The sequence below is a fragment of the Wasmannia auropunctata genome, unplaced genomic scaffold, assembly GCF_000956235.1.
Source record: "Wasmannia auropunctata unplaced genomic scaffold, wasmannia.A_1.0 LD335274.1, whole genome shotgun sequence".
Lineage (NCBI taxonomy): Eukaryota > Metazoa > Arthropoda > Insecta > Hymenoptera > Formicidae > Wasmannia > Wasmannia auropunctata.
Genome location: NW_012027616.1, coordinates 113,323 through 138,134, shown reverse-complemented (window position 1 = coordinate 138,134; position 24,812 = coordinate 113,323). Strand labels below are relative to the sequence as shown.

Genomic DNA, 24,812 nt, shown 5'->3' with positions numbered 1-24,812 from the left:
AGACGGCGCGACGCGACGCGACGCGACGTGCGGAGGATCGGGTGCACGTACCAGATACTTTTTTAATCACGCATTACGCCCACTATAAATCTCGCCGGGCGCCGTTATCGCGCTGGATGCACTGCCCAAGGACCATATTTCATTGCCTAAGACGCGTAATGCGATGCATAATACAGTATTACAGTTTCGGGCACGGCCGATATATTTCGCGGGGGAAATGTAATTTATATACGTCGGGCTCTACACCCGCGTATAAAGATTTCCCGACGTTTTTTTTTTCTTCGCGGAGCGTATGAAAATTTCGAGCGATACAAAATTTTACGTACTTTATTTTCCGATTTAGCCAGGCGATATCTCTATATTATATATAATCGAGAAATTTAGTACCCAAGAGCGATCACAACAGAGAGCGCACTTAAATGCAACGAAACGACTTGTTTGCGATTCTCACGAGTCGACGACCACAGTTTATCCTATCAGCTTGTAGTTCGCTGTCTAAGTAATTGCTGTTTGGCTGTAATCTCATCGCAATAATCCATTCATCAGCGCTTACCGTCCGGTCGTTGAATGAATTTTCCTCTTGCGACCATTGCCAATCAAAGATTTATCTTGCAATTTAGAATTTCTTGTTTAAAAATAAAATTTTCGTACGATTAAGAGTTTCTCTCAATAAAATTCGACAGAAAATCCAATCAAACGTTCTTTGGACGACACATTGATGCAGATTCTTAGTGACATATTAATCACAATTCGCGAGGTAAATTTTCAAAGATCGCAATAGATTATTAACGCAATTGGTGTCTCTCATTTTTAAAATATGTAAATTTATTATAACTCATCCTCGAAAATTTCAATTCTTGCGTGATAAGTTTTGTTAAAACGACCGTCGGTATTTCAATATCTCAATATCTCGGGGAAATTAATCGAAAATCACGTTAAATGAGAAATACAAGCACATCAAACGACAAATCAGCGTCGACGTCTGTCAATGCTGCAGTGCTCTAATTCAGTTTTATTTATAGCGATCGAATTTCCTTATTCGTCGTCTCAATCGTTACCCTGCAGAAAGCAACGAACAATTAACGTTTCTTCATTAACATCCGTGACTGAAACCTTGGACGACTTTCTTTTCTCGCGCTTTATCTTGCAATCTACTAATTACCGGGAGCGGCGCTTCACGGTCCCGTTGATAAGTACTTGAAGCTAATTCACGACTAAATGATAATGCTATTTATTGACGCTCCTCTCTCGAACGGCGTATGCTATCGCGGAGACTCTGTTTCTATATATTCGCGTGACTCCATTCCGGTGCAATATCGCCAGACGGTCGCAATTGTCCAGATGCTCCTTCAATAATCGCAATAACGCTAATGCGCGTGCGAGCTGTACCTACAGTTGTACGGTTCACTTTTTTAAGGAGTCGCCATAAATCTGCAAAGAAGCCGTAAAATTATTATAAACGGCCGAAGTTGCACTTAACTGCGCCGCCGAGACGTTGATTTAACGCGCGGGCGTTACGCGGCCGAAAGTGTATATTGTTGCGGGCGGCATCGCCGCTGAAGTCTTTCCCTAACGAAGTATCGCCGGCGAAATCTAGTTTCAACACTTTGCGCCATAAGCTCCACTACGAAGCTTGTTTAAAGGATCTTCAAGAACGATTATGGAAGTAAGCCGGAGTGGCCGGGGCGCGTCGCGATGGGAGGAGGAGGAGGTAGAGGAGGAAAAAGTTTATTCGATCAAAGCAATTATTGAAAATTGCCGTACGGACGTTCGAAAACTCACCGTAATCGACTCGTTATTACTTCCGACTCTCTCCCCCCCCCCCTCTCTCTCTCTCTGAAACGTTTGATGTTAATTTAAGAGATTAATTAAGGGCTCTCTTGAGATTTCTTCGCGGTGCATCAACATCCTGTAGATATCAGTCTTCTTCAAGTGGTACGCGAGATTTTACTTAAATACTTAGGCAAATATTTTAGAAGTGAACTTTCTCAGATCGGAAATTAAAAGATACATATGAATGTGTGAGCCGAGTATCGATATAAATACTATACACGGAAAGAACAATTTTGCTGAATCCAGATCTGAAAATAATTTTTGTTCAATAATGAAAATAATTTTGTGCGATAGTCAAAGTGATTGCTAATTATATATAATTAAATAAATATCAAAACGTTTTCTAGCAATGCTTATTAGTTTCAACATTCCAACAAATTATTTTAATGATTCAACAAAAAATTATTTTCAGATCTGTTTTTAGCAAAATTTTTAGACCTTTAAACAAAATCATTCATTTCGTGTGCAAATAGTATTTTCTCTCGTTTCTATTTAACGTAGGAAATCCACTTATTCTGAAGATTACACGGAAAAAAATTGCTGTGGGTTGTTACAACAATATTCTCTATGTTTGGAAGATAAATGTTATGTGAATTTAAGTTAATATTGATATTACATATTGATATTAAGTTATATTGATTTAGGATAAATAATATTTAATTAAAAAGTTTATCATTTATAATTTTGTGATATTTTCTTTTTGTCACCTTTTTACTTTCCTTTTCTACATCAGTGCTATAGAAATAAGTGTACTTTTCGGCCGACTTGAGTTAATGTCTACTGCCTTTTTTTTATCACTAGTCACTTTAGCAGCGAGTCACCGAATCTAATTTAACTTAGATATACGCCATTGCAGAAAGCTGTTAGAGAAATAAGTGACAAGAAGACAATGGAGATCAACTATGGTAATCGGGTGAGAAGTGCACTTTTCTAAATTATATTTTATCAGTATCCAACAGATACACTTTCAAATTCTTACAAATGTCTCAGGAGATAACCGTAATACATGGTCTCATGCACATAAATATTGTATAACTGCCGTTAGCTTAAGATAGAATAACATGTATAACAACGATTGCAGGAACAATTCCTAGAGATAATCATTAGGATTGTAACGTCCATATATGTAGCAGCTATCCTCACTAAAGTTGGGACAACCATAAGTCACTTCCAGAGTACTGTGATTCCCATAACCATTTTGTATAGATGGGCGAAAGATAACATTATTATTCTGTTGTAGCAGCCCCAACTTTTTCTCCGTGTATATAAATATTTCAGTTTAACGTCTCGTTGAATTTACAATAGTAATAATTATGTTATTCTCTTATGGAAACGCCCTTTTTGTGAAAACGTGCGAAAACAATTAATTAGAAGTGAACTTCTATTTTCAAGTTAATTTTCGTCCATATTATTTTTATGAAGCCGCGGTGCCGTGGGACGCTCCGCTAAGCGAAAACAGGTGCCCTTTAATAATTATAATCTTTGCGTGGAGGACATCTTTCCTCAAGAGGCGAGAGAAAGAGAGAAAGAGAGAGAGAGAGAGAGAGAGAGGGGGGAACAAATTATACACGTAAACGAGAAGCACTCCATGTTGGCAGAGACGAGACGAGCCGAACCCGTTTCAAGACTCGATTCCAAGTTTCCGGTAACAAACGGTGCAACGTTGAGCCCTCTGCACTTCTTTTTTTTTTTACCTATCGCACCGCCTTCTTTTTGTTTCCGAGCACTGCAATCTGGCCATTTACGGACTACAAGGAACTCTTTCTCTTTCTCTCTCTCTCCCTCTCTTTAACCGTCGGTGCATCGAAGAGGCGTGTTACAGCGCATGCCATATAATAATGCAATTTACGGCGAATCGCTGTTATCGTGACGAATTTCGGTATTCGTGCGGCCGAGATTTAAACTTTTCATCGAAAGGAAGAAAATGAGAATTTTTAATGCGTCTCTCGGAAGCACTCCGCTGTTTGTGCATATAAATAGATTTAATATATGAAATGATTTAAATATGTATATAAAAAAAAATTACGAATTTAATTTAAAACTCTAACACCCTAAAAAATTGTCAAAAATCAGTCATATATATTTGCAATATTTTTCTAGAAAGGAAAATAACTGTGTGTGGTAAAATAAAATTATTAATTATAAATTTAGATCAAGCGGGCAATTACTAATATCGAAATAATGGCGCCAAGTATTAATCATTGTTCTAGCTTCTCCTCGCGCTCGTCCTCGTGCAATTTAGGCGAAAACATGCTAGCATTTAATCACTTAGAAACTACGGGGAAGCACGATTTTTCTTTCGTATCGGCGTAGCAGCTGCAACATTACAACCCCGTAGTCATCTATGATGTCATAATTTATCTCAATCTGGGAAATATGGTATCGACTTTCACGGAATTGGAATTTTTATAGGGCAGCTGGCGTCCTAAGTGATAAGCTGATGATGGAACAGTAGATTAAACATGAATCACATAAACGAGCTCATCATTTCCAGCTTTCAACCTCGTGAAACTCTACGCATTTTAACATTTTATCGGCAGGCCTTATCTACACCTGCTATGACTGTTTAAAAAAAAATCGTATTCATTAAAGAATATCTTTTTATCAAATAGAATCTTTAATCAAAAGATATATAAGAGAGAGGATGTAATATCTTTTTAATATTCGTAAAAAAAGGTTTGATTTTATTTCAAATCGAGAGATACGTGACTTATGCTACTTTTATAAACAAGCTTATGTTTCCTTTGCATACAATTCTCTTTTCTCTCTTGTATCTACGTCAATTACGTGTTACGTTCATAAATCATATCGTTATATCATGTTGTTGCGTTTGTCCGCAACATACATAAGATCCTTTATATTGCACATTAACTCAAGTATATATAGTTCCATGACCGCGTAACGCAGGTTGCGTAGTCACAAAGACACAAAGACGACGAGTGGACGATGCGTAGAAAATAGAAGGCGACCAGCAGGGCAGGGGGGAGGAGGCCAGTACGCTAAACATCCCGCGAAACAAACTGGTATTCGCGTTTGCATCGTGCAGAAAATTAAGCGACGTATTCAACAGAAAGAGAGAAAGAGGGAGATATCTGTTCGCGTAGTTAAAACGACTTTTATCGCGGCCCTTTCATTATCTCGTCGTACATGAAACCCTTTGTGCACGGCGCCCTTTTCAGTGACCGTTTATTCCCGACGAGTCAGATTTGTCTAACGATAATGTAAGAGATCCAGACGTTTGAAGAGTCTAATCGCCCGAAAGTCGGTATGCTAGTTAAGTCGATGAAATAATATTTTTTTTTTTCGGACGCTTCATTCATTGCGCGAGAAATGCGTAGAACGAGCGTGAAAATGATGCTCGTAAACTTCTATTGAAATCACGATTATACTTTTCTACCGTCAAACGTGTTTATCGCTGATGTGAAGTCTAGACGGTTGTATGAGCGTGATGAGCGAAAAAAAAAGATGGGACGCGTACTAATAACGTAAATGAGTTTGCGATAAAGCTTTTTTTTTTCACGAGCCCGGTAACAGCCTATCTGTTTGAACGTACGGATATAATACGATCATGAAACAAATAGACTGGCCACATTTTCACTTTTTGACGTGATTCGCTTTCCCGACGCAGTAATGGCGGAATGATCGCTTATCAAGGGTGGAGAGACAGAAAGAGAAAGGGGGCGAGGGACGAGAGGGCGAAACTACGTTACCGAATCAAATTTGCAATAGCTAATTATGGTACGGTATAATCCGTTAATGAAGCTATACGTTAACTCGACGTAGAACGAGCTCTACCGGAGCATTATTTATAACAAACGCCGACAAATCCCTCGCTGAAAAGCTCGCTTGATCGAAAAATTTTCCAACGTTGCTCGGAAATTATATCTACCTTGGCTGACACGTGACATTATCACTTTGTGTATCATTCATATACGGCATACAGTACAATTCCGGGATTTATACATTTTTAATTGTACAATAGAGTATCGCGCGTTCAGTGTAGCCGATCGCATTATTTTCGGGTCGAGAAGATCAAAACGGCGCGTGCAGTAATTAAGAAAAAAAAATCCAAGTAACAAGATGATGTCAAATGATGTTTCAATAACGTCTTATTGACGCTAGAGACGTTATTAAGACGTCATCTTGGGATGTTAAAACGATGAACAGATGCCAGAAATAAAATTTTGAAATAATGTAAAGACAGATTCTGTGAAGTGCCATATCGCGGAAAATCCTTCGCTCGTGGTCGACTTACGCCTTCGTGAATATAATCAACGTTATATATCGCCCGTTAAATTGCGAACGTATTTCAGCTGGATGTAATTGAGGTAAAATTTACGATTGTTTCAAAATTCTCAAATAAGGGCTATTTCCCAGTTGGAGCGTTCTACATTCTATTAGCAGGATGTGCCGTATAACTTGAGTCTCTAGCGATTGCAATTAACACGCTCCTCATCAAATGTACAGCTAATGGTATCACACCGAAAACTTTCGTTCGTTTTACAACCGCCGTTACGCGTACAAATATTCGGCAGGAAAAACTATAACACGTGAAAATGGTTCCCTAAAGAAGGTTCGTTTACCGAAGCGTTTCTTATTTTACAATTCTAATAAGGTGCCCGTTAAGTATAGTAGGTAAGGAGGTTTTTCATTTACATATTTCTAAAAATAGCATTCTCTGAGTCATTGCATGAAGAATAACATACTAATTGAAACCGTGAAATGAAACGAGGTGAGAGCTTATTTTTAACGTTAAGCGGCGTTTACAGTGAAACTTAAGATTTAAGAAAATTGACCAATCACGCTCGATTATTCTTCTCACGTGAGACGAATAATCGGCTATGATAAGTCAATTTTCTTAAATCTTAAGTCTTAAGTCTCATTCATATGAATTAGTTAATCTTGCCACAGCGTGCAGTTCGTTCTGCTGATTATTATCTTCAAAATAGAATTGTTATTCATATGTGAAAAATATTATTTCATTAACACGGGATCAGAGCTTTAATGTAGATAAAGTTAGTGCTTAGTTTAGCTGTTTTATATTTACAGTGGAATTGCTGCACTTGCACGTTGCACATGTCTGATAATGCTATCATATCCGCGAAGTGTAATCGAAGTCTTCGCGATTCTTATCCCGCGACAAGTATCGTCCGTCTCCTCGAAATCAAACGTCACGATGCGCGATGGCACGACGTTCATGGAAAGCAAGGCCGCGCGCGCCGCCGCCGCCGTGTCCACCGGCCATTCATCGCGCACTCTTGGAATTCGTGTCAATCGCGTGTAATCCGGGCGATCTGGAGGATCTAAGCGTGCGGGGGAAGAACTCGTGCAATGTGCCGTGAGGTACGTCATTCCGCGCATTCGCCTTGTCATTCCGTGACATCACGGCACCATGTGTACCGCGAATATCTCGCCGTCATTGTTCGGCGTATCGCTCACGTGTGACTTATTGCACGATGAACACATCTGGTCCCCCTCGTTCAGACTGAATTAGCTCCCTTGCCAAGTCAGTGTCAAGGTGATCGGTCGTTTAGATCCCACCATCGGTCGTGTTGATGGACGTATTCATACAGTACGGTGACATACCCACCTCGACGTTATTTTCGTCGTAAACACTTTATTTTAACGGCACAACAAACGATATACGTGGTGTTGATATATAGTGTAGGTATATAGTAATTGTGTGACAATTCATTAATTTTACAGATACGTCTCAATACGTAACACAATTATAATGAAGAAAAAAAATAATATAAAAAATTGTTAAGAAAAGATCGTAGATTTGAGGAAATTATGCACTCTCTTTTATTTCATGATTGAATTAGATATATTAAGTGTTAATTTTGCTACACGGAAAGAACAATTTTGCTGAATCCAAATCTGAAAATAATTTTTGTTTAATAATCAAAATAATTTTGTGCGAAAGTCAAAATGATTGCTAGAATATCAAAACGTTTTAAAGCAATGCTTATCAGTTTTAACATTCCAACAAATTTTTGATGATTCAATAAAAAATTATTTTTAGATCTATTTTTAGCAAAATTTGTAGACCTTTCAACAAAATCGTTCTTTCCGTGTAAATTTATATAAATATAAAACTAACCCAAAATAATCTAAATAATGAGAAACTATACTCTTTCTCTTTTCCACCTTTTCTCTTTTTCGCTTTCTCTCTTAAAAGAAACTTTGCAAACAATACGATTCACTTTGACACCATTAAATATAATCATATATATTGCTCTATTCTCGAAGTAACTTTTTTGTTAATGGCTTCGTTGACAGTTTTATTAATGAATTTGTATATTCTTTAGATTAAAAAAGACAGGATGCTCGAAATTATTTTAATTATTAGATACCTATAAGTATCTCATCATTGACGCATCGACGATTGCAACGATCAATTTTCAATAACTCTCATTGGTAACTTGACGAATGTGCAATGATCTCAATTGAATTCAATAAACATCGATTAATCTCTTGCCTTTTGCTTTGTCATGTTGTCATTGCATATATAGCGTGCAAGCACGCGAATAGTTCAATGCGTATTAATAACTCAAGATCCTTTTTATCCCGTGAATTAACGAACTGCAATTGCTACGAATGAATGATACGCCAATTTTTTTTTCAAGCAACTTATCGTTAAATGGTGCATTAACAATGAATATATAGAAAATAAAACTGTTTGGAATTGCATTCATTATGCAATATGATTTGTCAGTAACGCGGTATCATTTTTAACATGAATTATGACGAGGCAAAAGCGTGTAGTTTTTTAATTTAATAACGATTAACATCAAGAGAAAAGTATTGCAGATATAGAATATATTGTAGATACAGAAAGCTTTGGAAAAAAACCAAAATGAGACCAAAAATTTATTGAAACTTTCTTATCAGATGATTTGCGTGATAAGAGTTTGATATAACAACGAAACAAAATACTTGAATCTAATCCGTCTATTATCAGTGATATCTAGTTGCTAGTAAAAGTGGATCGAAATAATGGTACTGAGATAACGAGATCCAACACATTTCACATCCAATATAATTCTTAGTTTCTTAGTCGTTGTAAGTCAGTCAAGTGAATCAGGACGAAAAAAATTATCTAACTTTTGGTCTGCTAGCTTATCACCTTCTTGGCTCCGTATACAAGTCATCCTAAAAAATATTTATTAATTTTATTTATCTCAATATATTTATTATGTATTCGAGTTAAAAATCACAATTTTATCTTATATTTTGCATTATTTTCGGTTATATGAACAAATGTAAACCAGACACAGCTTTCGAAGCAAAAACAACACGAAGACAAAATCAAAATTGTACATGACAATTTGTATTAAATTACATTAAAATTCACGTGAATCCCACATATCCCAAATGAGAAGAATGCGTTTTTTGCAATCTTTATATTTGCACGGTCTGTCGAGAATCGACGCTTATTAAGGAATGTATTGAGCGTATTGCCAAAGGGAAAACTCGAATTTGCGGATAAGAAAACACCCAACATCATCGCGATCGCAAAAAAACGTGCCAAATTAAACGATCGCTCGTGTAGAATAAGCGAACGATCAGAAACGGGATGGAGGTGGAGGGGCACACCATGCATGGGAGGCAAGATTTTAGTACGAACAGGGAGGAGGGGGGAGACCCTCTTACAGGATTTATACGAGCGATCTCGCGCGGGCTTTTGCGAGTCGCGTCGTACGGATCGGTCGGACCGGTCTGTTCACCTGGTGATCTTCACGGTTGCGTCGCGTTTTCATGGCAGTTGTTTTTTTTTTTTTTTTTAAGAATCGTTGCGGATGTGCCGATTGTTATCAGCACTAATCGGTCACTTCTAATGGTGAGCTTAATTTTTCACGCCAAGCACAAAAAGAAATCATCGCGACAGGTGACAGTAACGAACAACCGAGTGCTCTGAGCCGTGTCGATTTGTGTGAGCCACAAATAGAGATACTGTGTTATCACACGTGACTTATTTTATCGTTGCTCTCTTATAGTGTTACATTAACGACATCAGTAAAGTCGCCGATAGTGAGGTACTACACGATAATGTTGAATTCCACTGAAAAATTATTCGAAATTGAAAGAGAAATTGAATGATAATCGATATCATGCGATTCAAGATTGTAGATTAATATTACGCAACGCGATACAATTGTTTGAACAAGATAAAAATAAAATCGAACAATTCTAATAACGCGTAATTATTGATTATGATTAGACGAGCGTTACGAGCCCTATTCTTTTCGACTTCTATCTAAAAAACTATATTCCCTTTAGCTTCGAAACTCCTAAACTACAATCATCCGCAACTAGAAAACTTCATGAACTCAAGATCAAGCTCAGGGCCTTCGAGCATCGGAAACGACGGGAAAAATTCAATCGGCAAAGCTTCGATTGGAGATTAAAGTCGAGATCGTTGCTCAGTGATCGTATTTATCAACAAGCTGGATTCTCTGCGCGTTGCTGAGTCTGTGGTCAAAAGTGTTTGCTCACCGGGATGATAACCACGTGGTTTTAGATGCAACAGGATCGAGAAATCCTTCGGATTATTTGTATTCCTCTAAAATTCAATCGGATCGATCGGTCGACATAGCGTGGTATGATTTTTGACTTTCTAAAGTTAAAAGTAATATATATCTTTAGAGTACATTTTCTCCGTTTTTCTACAGTTAAAATAATGATCTTTTAATAATAGACCTTTTAATGGAGTTCATTTTCTCCGTTTCTATAAAATGTTATGAAATGTGAGTTAGCTCATTGCTGCAGGAAGCCCTTCAATTATCGAATGAGAAAAATTTTGAATTATTTTTTATCAAATCTTTTATAGCATTTTTTTTTTATCACATATGTACTTTGAGAAAAATATTCAAACAATTTATAAGCACGTTTTAAATAGATAGAAAAAATTTTTACTTCCTTTTTGTCTTCAACGTCTCTCAAATGATATCACTTTGAAAATTAATGGCTAATGCAATAAAGTAGACAAGTTTGAATCACTGTCGTTCAAAGTCACTCAAAGAAGAATTTTTTTTCTGTCAACGAATGAAAATTTTTGACGCGGACTCCCTCTCTCTCGATTTCTGATAACAAGCATGCATATTTTAGCGGCCTTTAATAAAAAGCTTCTCGTTACAGACGATCTCGTGAAGTCGGTTGTAACGCGCAGAGATTGGATGTCTCTGCATCTCTCGTTGGTAGATTTTAACTGTCGCGGCTGAGCGAAATTTGACAGGTGAGTGAACGCTGCGGCGCAAACTTTTATCGGTAAATCAAGGGCGGTAAAAAACCGGCAGAAATACGCGCGTCGTAATAATCGTGATTGCTCGTGAAATCAACTGGAATAACGCTACGGATAATGAACGGCGCGTCGGGGAACAATGGCGGAAATAAGCCGGGCAAAGTAATGAATTATTACGTTATACTACCCACGCCTAATCTGTATAACTATTATTGCTGGTAGTATGCGCAACACGCACATGCGTTTCTTTTCCTTTTTAGATTCCTATGTGTGTGTGTGTGTGTGTGTGTGGATTGCGGCAGATTTCAACTTGCCCTCCATTGTTCGCGATTTGCACTACTTAGGATGTTGAAAGTTTTCTTCGCGTTGCAGGAATGCTTAAAAGACAGGCCCGGCGCCTGAGTGACGCCTATAGAGTATCGTCGAACTTTAATATCTCTGTTTGAGAGGGAACGCGCGGCGAGAATTTTGCGCCGTGTGCATTTACGACAAAGCCGATCCGTCATTTTCGTCGATCGCGCAATGATTTAATTTCCGCGAAACTAGCCGTGAAATCAAAATCGATCAGCGGTAAAAGGGGAAAGGGGACATGCCCATCACACTCGGTGTCGTGCGATCGACCGTCGGCAAACGTGTAGTTATTCGAAACCAGGAAAAACGGGGGCATTGAATGCGGTTGCAAATAGGCCGTAAGTCATTGGCACAAAACACGTTTTTGCACACATACAATAAAACGCGCATCACTGATTTCCGTAAATTGCGAGAATTTCTCGCACATCCAGCGAATTTGCGTGCGATCCTTGACGTAGATATTCGCAATGTTATCGAAAAAATGTTGAGCGAAAGAGTTATTGACGTTAAATAATAAATTAAAGGTCAACCGGTTTTTAAATAACATCTTTCTCATCGTGATGTGATACAATTAAAAAGTTTTAACTGTATATACCCGTCGAGCCTGATGTTTGAGGTCGTTTCGGTGAATTTTTTAATAGTGATAAAAATTAAATATTTTAAATTATTGACTGAAAGATAATTAATAAAAATTTATATTTACTAATTTATTGACTGAAAGATAATTTTACAATTTTTGACTAATTTTTACGATAGTATTTAAAATCTTATTGTATAATAAAACTTGTATAAAATAAGATTACAGATTATATTACGGTAAAATTAATATTTTACAATACTCGGATATTTTTATAAAACTAACATAGTGTATTTAAAAATTGAATTACTTATAATTAAAAGTTAATATTTCGCACGCACGCAAATTTATTTAAAAAATAATACGTATCGATACGTATATAATTTTATATGGAAACTTTTCAAACGAAAATGCTCAGTCATTCTGTTAAAGCCACACGATCGCATCTCTGAATCGAATAAAGCTTGTTATCGTTACATCTCGTCCGAATATCGTGTCGATGCATTACTCAGCGACACTTTTCATGGTATTAGGAAAAGAGAAATCAGGCGTTATCGCGTATCTCTACGGAGGATCTCGCACGTGGACAAGTTATTCAACCGCGTCAATCGATCGATCGTCCGTTTATCATCGATAAAATTCCAAAGCAAAATCTTTAATACTCGACAGTAGAAAGTGTCTTATCGTAAAAAAAAAATATTGCAACTTGCATCTCCAGAGTTTAACGTTGACAAGTTTTTTTCCATTGTATGTTACGTCGGTATTACGTTTCATCGGTACAATATCGTTGCTGTCGTATAGATATGGACTTTTTGAAAATGGAGTAAAATGATAAAATTTCAATGAAGCCATTTATACTATTTCGCGAAAAAAAACTATCGGGGACGCGCACGTCAAACGCCACTGAAAAATAAATAATTTCGAATCGGCGAGAAAAAAAGGGCCAATTGTCGGGCATTACGGGCAGCGGGTGAACGTCACCAAGGAGGATGCATAAATATTGGCCAGTCGTGCCAGTCGATTAATCCGCGATCGCGTCGATATTGATATTAAAACTCAATAAATTGTGAATTATTCATGAACGTGCCGATGGACCGGCCGCATACGGGCTTACGCGAGCTTTTTAACTTCTTCATACTAGATGGAATGGCGCTTTATCGAGGCCATAGAATAGCGACAAAAAGCACGTGCGCGCGCGAGCGCGGGGCACGTCGCACGAATACAGTGTTAACGACGCAAGTTGTTTTTGTTGAAAATTCCGCAAAATCGCCTACGGCGTATCGTAAACAAAACTGCACTATCCCCCGCAACAAATGGAAATTTCGCAATACGGATCCGATATGCGATGCACGATTCGTGGTATCGTTACGAGGTACTGCGCGCATTCTATTCTATTATTAACCCCTTCGTTACGGCTGTCTCCGCCGCATTATATGGTACGGTTGTACGATCCGCGCTCGTACTTACAAAGCAATTGCGGTTAAATCATATATGACCGCATCTATAATGTATCGTCACTCTTCACGAGATAAGAAAAGAAGAAAAGAGTAACATGAGAAAAGATTATCGAGTATTGAATGAATAAGCCTTTTCAAGCGCCGCGATGCCGGCAAAATATTTTATATTGTATTTTATTGCTCATTATCACAAAATGTGAGCGCTATGCAGTCGAGCGACTGCAGTGTAGCCCACACGGTGGTCGCTTTGCGGCGGGCAACTACAGTCGCCCGTAGAGAGCCTCTAAAGTCTAATCAGAGTGTGACGCCTTAAGAGACGTGACTTCCAAATCCCGCGAGAGAGAAAGAGAATATGTATCACCTAACGACATATATAAGAGACCGAGCATTTCTATGCTTTTGCTATGGAGGGAGTGAAGCCGAAAGTTGAATTGGCGTTACTATACAGGCGACTAGAAAGCTTCTAATTAGAGTGGCGCTATACGGCTGTCATTTTTGATTGGTAGTTTTGTGTGTTGGATAGACTGAGATAGACTGTTGGATATACATTAGGTGAGACCAACGACAGGGTATATATAGACCGAGCATTCTATCCACAGCATGAGGCCGGAAGTTGGCAGAATACGACTGAGAGAGATAGTGTAATTTGAGGGGAATGCTCTCTCTTTTATCTTACTGCAAGATGACGCTGGTATCAGTTGACAACTGTTGACATCGGCCATCTTACTGTAGGATAAAATGAGATGCAGCATTTCCCCCAAATGTTATCTCTCTCAGTCGTATTCTGCCAACTTCCGGCCTCATGCTGTGGATAGAATGCTCGGTCTATATACATATATATAATATGTGTCGTTGGTCTCACCTAGTCTATATCCAACAGTCTATCTCAGTTTATCCAACACACAAAAACCACCAATCAAAAATGACAGCCGTATAGCGCCACTCTAATTAGAAGCTCTCTAGTCGCCTGTATAGTAACGAAAGGGTTAAGCAATGAGAAAAGATCGATCTAGCTGCGCTATACAGAATATACAGCCGCCGTACCGAAGGCGACTTGAACTCTCTCGAACAATCAAGGTAAAACGGATAAATAGTAATTACGGCAGCGAGACGATAAAAATGTTATTAGCGTCCGTAGCATTCTCGTTCTTGATTAGCGTACAGCGTAGCGCGCGTCGCGTTATTGCGCGCGAGCTTGCTGGCAATGCGTCGGATGCAAGGAATTTTCTCGTATCGAGCCCGGGGTCATCGAGCGCGATTCTCTTTCGTCCGGAATGGAAAGACGAAATATGCGAGTCCTTCGTGAAATTTTTTTTTCTGTCGAAGAGAAGTGTTTTGGATCGACGGGAAGTCGATTCTAAATTAATCACGGTGAATTAATCTACTCGAAAAATAATTGTGACCAAAGCGGGACTGTAGCGAATCTATTTGACGACAACGCTATACTAGTGACAAGTGATAAATAAATTAATTCTTAAAGACTTGCTTCTATTAATAACTTTCTTACTCCCGGCGCCGAGGAGCGCGTCCGTCAAGCGCGTGTTGCATGTTCCTCGCGTGCAACGCGATATCGATCGGTCACGAGACGATGCCCGATCTTGTTATCGATGCACACGTGATTCACAAAGCGTTCTTCGTCATAAATAAGACAACATCGAGCCACGCGAGCGACTTTCTCAGCCTAATGGGCCTAATCCATGCGCTCATCAGCCCGCGGTCACGTTAATAGTTAATAGTTTTTAAATTAATCAAGACATCTAAGACGTTTACGAGTCACTCAGTACACGTCATGTAAGGACAAACATCGCCTTTATGAATTAATAGCATTTATTAATTAAGAATGTTAAGTTTGAAACGCTATACCGATTAAAAATTAAAACGATAAAGCGATGATACATGATGTGAGACGCACCCCTAAAAAAAAAAGAATTATGTACGTTATCTGAAGATGCTAGATTAGGAAGAAATATAGCTTGCTTTATCGACGAGATATTAATCAGCTTTGATTAATTAATTAAAAAAAGAGCGATTAAAGGGAACGATTTGACAAATTAAACTGCAGCCTTGCAAATCTAATTATATTCTGGAGAATTAACCTGGAATTTATTTTCAAATAGAGCTTATAACCCTCCTGAGTTATTCGCGCCGCACTCACGTTATACTCCACGTATATACGGATTTTATTCCATTTCCATTATCATGATAAATAATGTTAAATAAAATTACAACGACACGTCACAAAGTCATAAGCGCCAGAGCAACGATAATTTGACCGTTATAATGAGAAATGTAAATAGAGCTTAATACACGGCCGCTTATTGTTCGAGGATATCGGACACTCGGCCGCGCGAATTAGCGATTCGGCGGAATGGGATAAACAAATGGCGTAATTAAATATTCACTCCCGTTCCACTGGTTTGTTAATTCGACCGGATTTCGTTCCGCCAACAACATACGACGACACAATTTTTATTTATTTACACGATGACACGTTACGAGCCGTGTACGGAAATTGCGTATTGCCTATATGTATATCTCATGCGCGCGCGCGATATGTATATTATATTTCGCATTACATTGGATTTTACAACGCGGGGGGGGGGGCGGGAGGATACGGATCGCGCGAGAACGCGGGGGATATATTTATTTGAACGCGCGCGCCGCAATTAATTCGATTATCTACTTATACGCGTTATGTACTTACGTGCGCGCTCTGGTTATTAACTGTCATAATTTGTACGGCAGGAATTCCTACTTTACACTTTGCAATTTTGCCAGCTAAAGAGATAATCGCGCTTGGCGAAACGTCTACACGTTTCGCGGCCGCCCCGTACGTGCCGTACAAGACATCCCGTACGTAGCTTTCGCTGAGCTCTGCGAATGTATATATTCGTTGTGGTCGCTTATTTCGAGCGGAAAACGTTAAAACGTCAATTATTTTGTGCGAACTACGCGAATAATCAGAAAAACTCTCAGAAAACTATTTATTTACAAATAACTGAAATAACCAATATAAGTGTGGAAGGAGCTCTATAAAAAAAATAATAATAAGAAGCAAATAAAAGCTAATAAGAGTCAACGCGTTTTGTTAATACATGTGCACTGAGAGAAAAATTTTTGTTATTTGTAACTATAATTACAAGTACTATAATTATGATTTTTACTTATACTATAATTAGTAATAATAATTATATAGTTTTATCAACAAATATATATATAGTATATATATATAATAATTAATATATAATAATAAAGTATATATATATAATAATATTGTATATAATAATAAATATATATATAAATATATATATATATATATATATATAGTTGATATCAAAATTTACTGTATATTATAGTTTTTATAGTAATAATAACTATAATACAGTACAGTAAGTTTTGATATCAACTGTATATATATGTTGATAAAATTATATATATAATTATTATTACTAACATTATAGTAGTACTAATCATAATTATAGTACTAGTATTATTGTAATTAGAGTTACAAATATCAAAAATTTTTCTTTCAGTGTGGTTAGATATTTATAATGTGAAGACACTCTTCAGCGATCCAAAAAATATGGAGTTTAGTCAGCCTGCACGTTTTATGATCACTCTGTATGTCATACGAGTGACCAGTTTTCTTATTTTATTAACATATATATATATATATATATATATATATATATACACATTTAATCGATAGCTACGTTGTCTACTTATGCGTACATAGCAGTCAAGTATGTAATACTTGTAAACCAGATCTGGAATGTTGCTCGTATAACTTTCCATAGATCGATTATTAATAGAATAGATAATTTTATGTATCCTTGATCGAATATCTTGCCCAATCAACTTCTCCGTCAGTGAGTTGATCGACTGTCAGAGACGACGCTATCTCGTTACTGTCACTTCAGTGATATAGTCAATTATAAACTCATCGTGGTTTTTTCCAAGTGAATCGTTTAAATATGCCGCCACTTGATCAATATCAACATCTATAGTAATTTCATCAATTAATGATGAAAGATTTCACAGTGAATTCGAAGCAGGTCGAGGTGTAGAAATAAAATTATAATATTTCATTGACATATTAATTTTCATTAATATTTACTTTAATAACCAAATTTTTGACTAATGATAATAATAATATACATATAATAGACTAGCAAGAATCAAGCAAAAGTATTTTTACCTTTTTTTAGACGAGAAAACATTATTGGAATAATTAAACAGTCACTTAACAAATAAATTAAAAGTATGAGACTTGTACATTTGTAATAATAATTATTAATTAAATAATAGCAGAATAATATTTAATTAATTAAAAATTCCAGTCAGTGGAAAGAAATTTTTTGTTTTTTATTTTATGTTTTATTTTATGTTAAAAATTAGATGTCTCTCTTTCTTTCTTTCTTTCTGTCTCTCTATTAACCAATAATACTATCCTTTTTATCCTATTTTTAAGAATAAAAGTATTTATACTAAAAGAATAAAAAACTAAAGGAGTTTTAACTCCAACATGCGTAATGCATTAGAGCACCGCTATTTTACGAGATCGTAAATTCGCGATGGGAATCGAATTAGAGCTAGACTACCGCGGAGCAACAACAATGAATATATTTTATGAAATTGAAACAAAATAACCGGGACTGCTAAATAAAACAAACTAAGTAAAATAAATAAAAGGAGGAACCACACGAAAGCATCGCATGCGGATTTTGTATTATCCAGTTTTTTACACAAACAAACCAAGAGCATACCACAAGCTAGCGGCGATGTAAAATACATAACACATATATGCAGTAATATCTGCAAAATAACAAAATTAATAACCAATATTGATTATTTTCATTATTATTTTTAATTTATTATTTATTATTTTTATTATTTTAAAAAGTCGAATATGATCGGTTTGCGAGAGAGCTATTTGAATAAACAATAATTTTTTTATAAAAAAATGAATTGTTAAATATCAAATAATCAAATAAGTATCAAGTATCAAATTCTGACATAATTCAAAAAGGAATTCAGAAATATTAAATAGAAATTAAATAGAAACTGTCAGATTTTTCAAAATCTCTGATTTGATCATAATAATCTTGTAATAATCTGATATTCATTCATTTTCATTGTTGTTTAAATGTAAATATTTTCAAAATTTAATAACGCATATTTGCAAAAACTCTTTGTGTGTAGATTTATAACGCATATTTTTATGGCTCAATGTGTATTGTCACTTTAACTTTAAATATGATTTTTATATTTTGCAAATATTAGCAATATATTGTCATTTTTTGGCTGTTTGAGCGCTGCTGTTCCAAACATCTCACGAAATCCGATAATGTGATATGATCAAACACGTTGGACGATGATATTAATATTGGTAACCGGATCCACAATAAAGGGTGGACCGGCAAGGAACTCGTAAATACGTCGATAACCGACTAAACATACAAGAAAAGCGTAAAGGCTATCGCAGAATTAATCGTATGGAAAAGCACAATAAACTATGAAAGGAAAAAGGTTCCACGCATAGGAGATCGAATTCCTGATACTCAAAGATATCTAATCAATACAATATGATTAAATATCACAGTTAGTTATTCCAATATTGAATACGTAGTTATTAGTTTTGTTTAAAGAAAGAAGAAAAAGATGGAATTTCTGATACTCAAAGATATCTAATCAATATAATATAATTAAATATCGTAATTAATTATTCCAATATTGAATAAGTAATTAATTAATTTCGTTTTATAAAAAAAAGAAAGAAAAGTGACGTTCATCGAGCGTCTTTTTAGCAGCGTCGAATATGCCGCGTTGGCCATGTATTAATGATATTTTTCGAAAATGAGCCAGCGTCATATCATTGTGAGAATAATCTCGCGCCAATAGTCCGGCGCTTACAAGCGCGTACGCTCGTCGCCGCAGCCATGAAATTCACGCTCCGATGGACAATGCCCATCAATATTCATACGATAAAAGCATGAGTGCTCAAATTTCGACGTAGCTATTACAAGCTGTTTTCGCGGCCCCCGGCTCTCGTACGTACACGAATCCTGGCAATCGTACGTTTATTTTCGTAGAAAATGACAGGACACGTTAATGCATATCCCCGCGGTCGCATGCACGGCGCGCGCGGCCAACGCATGCACCTAATGATTTATAATACGCGGCTGCGCCGTGTGCACTCTGTTTGCGCGGCTAGAATTTGTTTTTCGAATATATGTATACGCGATAAATTGTAGGATCATACGGAAATTAACGAAAGCTCAATTCCCACATTTCGCGGCTGCGAAATCGTTGAAAGCGCGAGAAAAATCGGTTACAATGAATATATCGCTGCGTTCTCCGTTGTTCTCTCACATTGTGAGGAGGGGGGGGGAGGGGATGCGTTAAATACACGGATACGACGCGAAACTGAATCCCTCCATTACCAAGCAGAAAATCGTGATTGAGCGAGTGCAGCTAAACGAAGGAAATTGCGTTGCAGCGGAATAGAATATGTATTACTCCCCTCCCGTTGAAGCATACATGTTGCAGGAATAAAATATGTAATTGTGGACGTGATAGTATAAGTTAGATAAATTATTGGCTTAGTCGTGTAAATATTTCACAAACAACGTGCGATCGAAACGGTCGGTAAATAACGGTAAAATTCAGAAAGGTTTTTGAATTAGTGAAGAGTGAATGGTGAACGACCTCTCGTTACTCGATTAATGATGATGAGTTTCAGCGACTGAAATATCTGCGGACGTCGAAATCAAAAGGAATAACGACAAGCGACGATATCTATATGGATGTGATCGCCAGATAGAAAGAAATCGCCTCTGAATTTCTTCGGAACAACGTTACGTGTCCACTTTACGGCGATTCACGACCCATCTCGAAGTCCGAGAGCGTGTGAGAGGGGCTCACGTGTATAAGTCGGTCGGTCGCGCGTGCAACGTTGACTTCATAAAAAAAAGAAAAGGAAAGCCTCGATAAAATCGGGAATAGAGCCATAAAAAATTTCTCGACGGCGGTCAACGACGGACGGACGGCGGCGAGTGGCCGGCGGCCGCATATTTCGCGCTCCATCGATCGGCCCCACGAGAGGGGCCCCGAGCGGGCAACAAAAGCCAGCTGTGAGCGGCCGGCGACAGCGCGCGGCGCGGCGCGGCGCGGAGTATTTAAAACCGTTTAGCCGGCCAGTTAATTGCGCCAATAATTCCGCCGATGGAATAATAATGCCGATGCCCGTCGTCCGTCCGTCCGTCCGCCGTGAGTCCGCGGCGCGCGGCCCGATAAATCCGGACGAGGCCGGGCGGAGAGATTCAGAAGGGCCGCGGACGAGAGTCGGCGAGTCGTCTCGTCCCCGACTAGCGGCACACGCGACACTATATATACGCACACCCCGCGCAATGATATATTGAGCGACGCGTGGCTGTAATGTCGACATTTTGCCTTAATGTATCGCGGAGAATACCCGGGCGGGAGAGAAAGATGTTGAGGGAGAGAGTGTAGGGTCTCCCTAAAATATCCTCACAAATATATACGAAGGTGAAACATTCTCCACCTCGATGATGCCTCGGCGGCGGATATTAAGAAAAGAATTACGCCGTAGGCAAAATTGGGGTGTTGTTGGCCCTGGGTATCATATTTTCTCGGTGCCTGACGCAAATTTTGTGAAGTCCGGTGTCGGCTAATTTAATTCTATAAATTTTCCGGCGAGATATCATTTAAGAAAGCAGGTGCGAACGAATGCTCCTTGCTTCCAAGAGATAAGACATGTCTTAAATTAATAAACAAATAATTTTAAAAGAAATTGAAACAAATGAGATCGATATATGATTTATCTTTTATGACTCATCGATAAATTATTTGTATGACACATCATTTCTGTTCAAGCAAGAGATAATAATGTATGTCTTCTGAAATTTGCGGAAATCCACTAGCAGAGCATGACCCTAATATTGCGTCAGCATAATGTTGTGTCTCCGAAATATTAATGAGTGTTAGATCATACTTTCTAATCAGGCGGCGAACGTTAACCCACATTGGAATGCGCGCGATTAAGTAATTGACCGTGATAAGAAATTAGCATGAAACGAGCATTAAGTCGATCCAACAGTCTCCCCTCGTTCGATGTTTAATCGTTAATTTATGATAATTGTTATTATACTCGGTCGCCTAGATTTTAATTCGTGCAAATCGGTTTGCGGCACCGTAATACAAATTAAGGAATAATACGCAACAGCACGTAGGTAACATTATTATATGTAAAAAAAGGAGGGGGGAGATAAAAAGTATACTTTCCAGTATTGCGAGGCTAAAAATCGTCTGTTATTCTCGTGCTTAATTAAATTCGCGGTATAATAATCGCTATTAAACGAATTTACCTAAATGCGAAATAAATGAGCGGTCATTTTTATTCCCCACGCGTTTCTGGACTTATTTTTATGAAATACCGTCCCTTTAATCCGGCTCTAATTAGGATCTTTTACGACGCGGAGTTACGTACGTTTATTTTTTATACTTCTTTTTTTTGCGCATTACGCGCACGTATCTCGGCTCAAATGGATCCGCAGCGCTAGGTATCAAAAATAAAAATTCTACCCTGTTCTTTCTCTCTCTCTTTCTCTTTATCTATCTCTCTCTATCTCTCTCTATCTCTCTACATCTCTCTTTCGTCATGTCCTAGAACATAGTATTTTTCAAGCACTTTCGATCGCGGTCCACAGGAAACATATTTCACATCGCAAATCAGTACATACGTGCAACGCGCGCGCGCGCACACACACACACACACACACACACACACACACACACACGCGCGCGCGCGCGCGCGCGCGCGCGCGCACACACGCACGCACACACACACACAAATTTTACGAAAGCAAATTTACTCTTGCGACGTGTAATAGAGTAAAAACATGACAATGTTAATATAAAATACGATGTTACGAATAAAAACGTGGTGCGTAAAAAAGAGCTATGAGAGAGCGAGATATCGGAAATATGCCAAATGTGAGCGTTCTGATAAAAAAAAAACTCTCGATTAGATTACGCTATAAAGAGAATCACTCAATTTATTGATTTCCATGTAATCCGGCTTATTTTGTTATTAACGCCAAATCCTGTTGTCTCTTTCGCTAAAATTCATCTTTCTTTTCACCACTTTTGTCATACCGAATTTCCCGCGGCACGCAAAAATAAATCTCGTTTGTCTTCGTCATCCCGTACCGCGCGTTTGACATATCGCTCTCTTTCCTCCTCCTCCTCCTCTTCCTCTTCCTTCTCCTTCTCCTCCTCTTCCTGCTTCTCTTCTCTCTCTCTCTCTCTCTCTCTCTCTCGCAGCCATTATCATATTCCTTATATCTTTTTTTTTCCGTTCTTTGGAATACGTGCTGGCCTTTCCGCAATCTCGGAATTTCACCGAGACTTGACCTATTAAGGCGTATCGTCGACTAAGCACTATAAGTGCGAAAACAGAGAAAAGGAAAAGAGCGAATCGAGTGTGTGGAGCAGAGCTGAATGGAAATAGCGAACGAAATCGCATGAATTGACGCCGGCCGCGCGCGGTACACGAAATTCAACCGAATTTTCACATTCTCTGATCTCTGTAGCGAAAGGGACGGGGGAAACCCATTTAAATGATCAAACCTATCAGTGAATGAAATGACCCTTGGGCATTTAATTAATCGCGTTAATGTTAATTAGTGCCGATTGTAATTAGTTAAATTTTCTTTCTTCGTCCACACATGTCATTATAGGTGAATCATACACGATGCAAAATTCATTGCTTTTTACACGCCTGACAGAATTATATCCGATCGCATATGATCCTTGAGAAAAGTTTTCTGCAGACACTCTTAAAAGTTTCACCGCTTTTGCATTTGAACGTACACATTGCACTAAGGATAACACAAATAACTTTCGATGAAACGCATACATACACGCGAATAAAAGGAAGGAAATTTTTGATGGTCGGAAATTCCCTGTCGAGAAGTCTTGCATGGAAATGCTTCTCCTGCTTTTAAGAAAATAATGAGTAAATATGGACTTTATATTGTCGGCGCTGTGAAAATTTCTCTTCGAGTAAAGTTCTCCGCTATACTTTCAATGCGGACAGTTCCTGTAGGAACGTCACGCGCTTTACGATGATAGGAAAAAAAATTATTATTCGAAAAGAATTCGGAAAGAACAATAAAACAGCTCTAAAAAAGCAGGAAACTTGAGAGCGAAGTAATAATAATAAAAATAAAATTCATTAGGACTCGAAACACTCGAAACGAGATAAGATAAACTCTTATCAGTTAAAAACTTTTTTTCTGACTAATACCACATACGCACACACAGAATAATTCTAAAATTCTGCTAGGAACGTTATCGCGGTTCATGATTTTTTAATCTTGCTTATTACTTTGTAAGGATTTGCGCAATGTCGTTTGATTGCGCAAAAGTAACATTACGTTTGTAAATTATATACAAATTTCAAGTCATTTCTCTAGAAGAACATTGAGAAATCCCGATTATTGCAAAAATATAATGCATTTTTATTGCAAATAAAATACGAATTACATTATATTCCGCAGACGTATAAATTTATATTCTTCCTACGTATATTCAGTCTCTCATTAATTTTTCTTCCATATTCTTATATTTATTTAATGGAAAACTGATATTTCTAGAACATTTTCTATAATTTGCACTTATATTAGACACAACATATATTTCTTTATAATAGCGGTTATTCTTTCAATTTTCCTTTTTTAAGTTTTTGATATTTCTAATTTAATAAAGTTTTTATCTGGACTTCAAAATTAATCTTATTCCATTCTTAATTGCATTCTAATTTTTAGTTATATCTTATATTCCAAATATAATAATATATAAGATATCTTATTGTTAGATATACTTACAATTAAGAACAAAAAATATATTTAAATTTCAGAGAAATTATTATATATGTATATAATATCGTATATATACCCGGGAAAAAAAGTTTCACATATAATTATATATAATTATATAAAAAATATGTCCATTTCTTTGTTTCTTTCCTTTGTAAAATTATTCTTTAGTAAATTGATAATAATAAGAAGGAAATATAAAAAATAATTAAAAGAATAATTTTTACATTGTTTTTTTTTTACAAAAAAATCAAATTTGAAATTATTCGTTAATACAAAATTGATAATAATAAGAAGGAAACATAAAAAATAATTAAAAGAATAATTTTTACATTGTTTTTTTTTTACAAAAAATAAAGTTTGAAGAAATGAGAAAAATTGTATAATTATATACGTATATTTTTAATCACTTATGTATGATTATATATGAGCAAAGATCGGAAGAGCAC

The 24,812-nt window shown here is 37.1% G+C and overlaps 1 protein-coding gene across 10 annotated transcripts in view; it reads left to right on the top strand.

The window, feature by feature from the left end:
• Positions 1-7,113: 7,113 nt before the first annotated feature.
• LOC105457334 (cystinosin homolog) overlaps positions 7,114-24,812 on the top strand; it is a 27,090-nt gene continuing 9,391 nt past the window's right edge. For 2 of the 10 annotated variants that reach the window (XM_011701949.1, XM_011701951.1), the window contains exons 1-3: positions 9,690-9,872; positions 10,117-10,436; positions 10,975-11,071. The gene's annotated coding sequence lies outside the window, so the exon portion shown is untranslated. The other 8 variants (XM_011701942.1, XM_011701950.1, XM_011701941.1 and 5 more) reach the window with 8 other exon arrangements.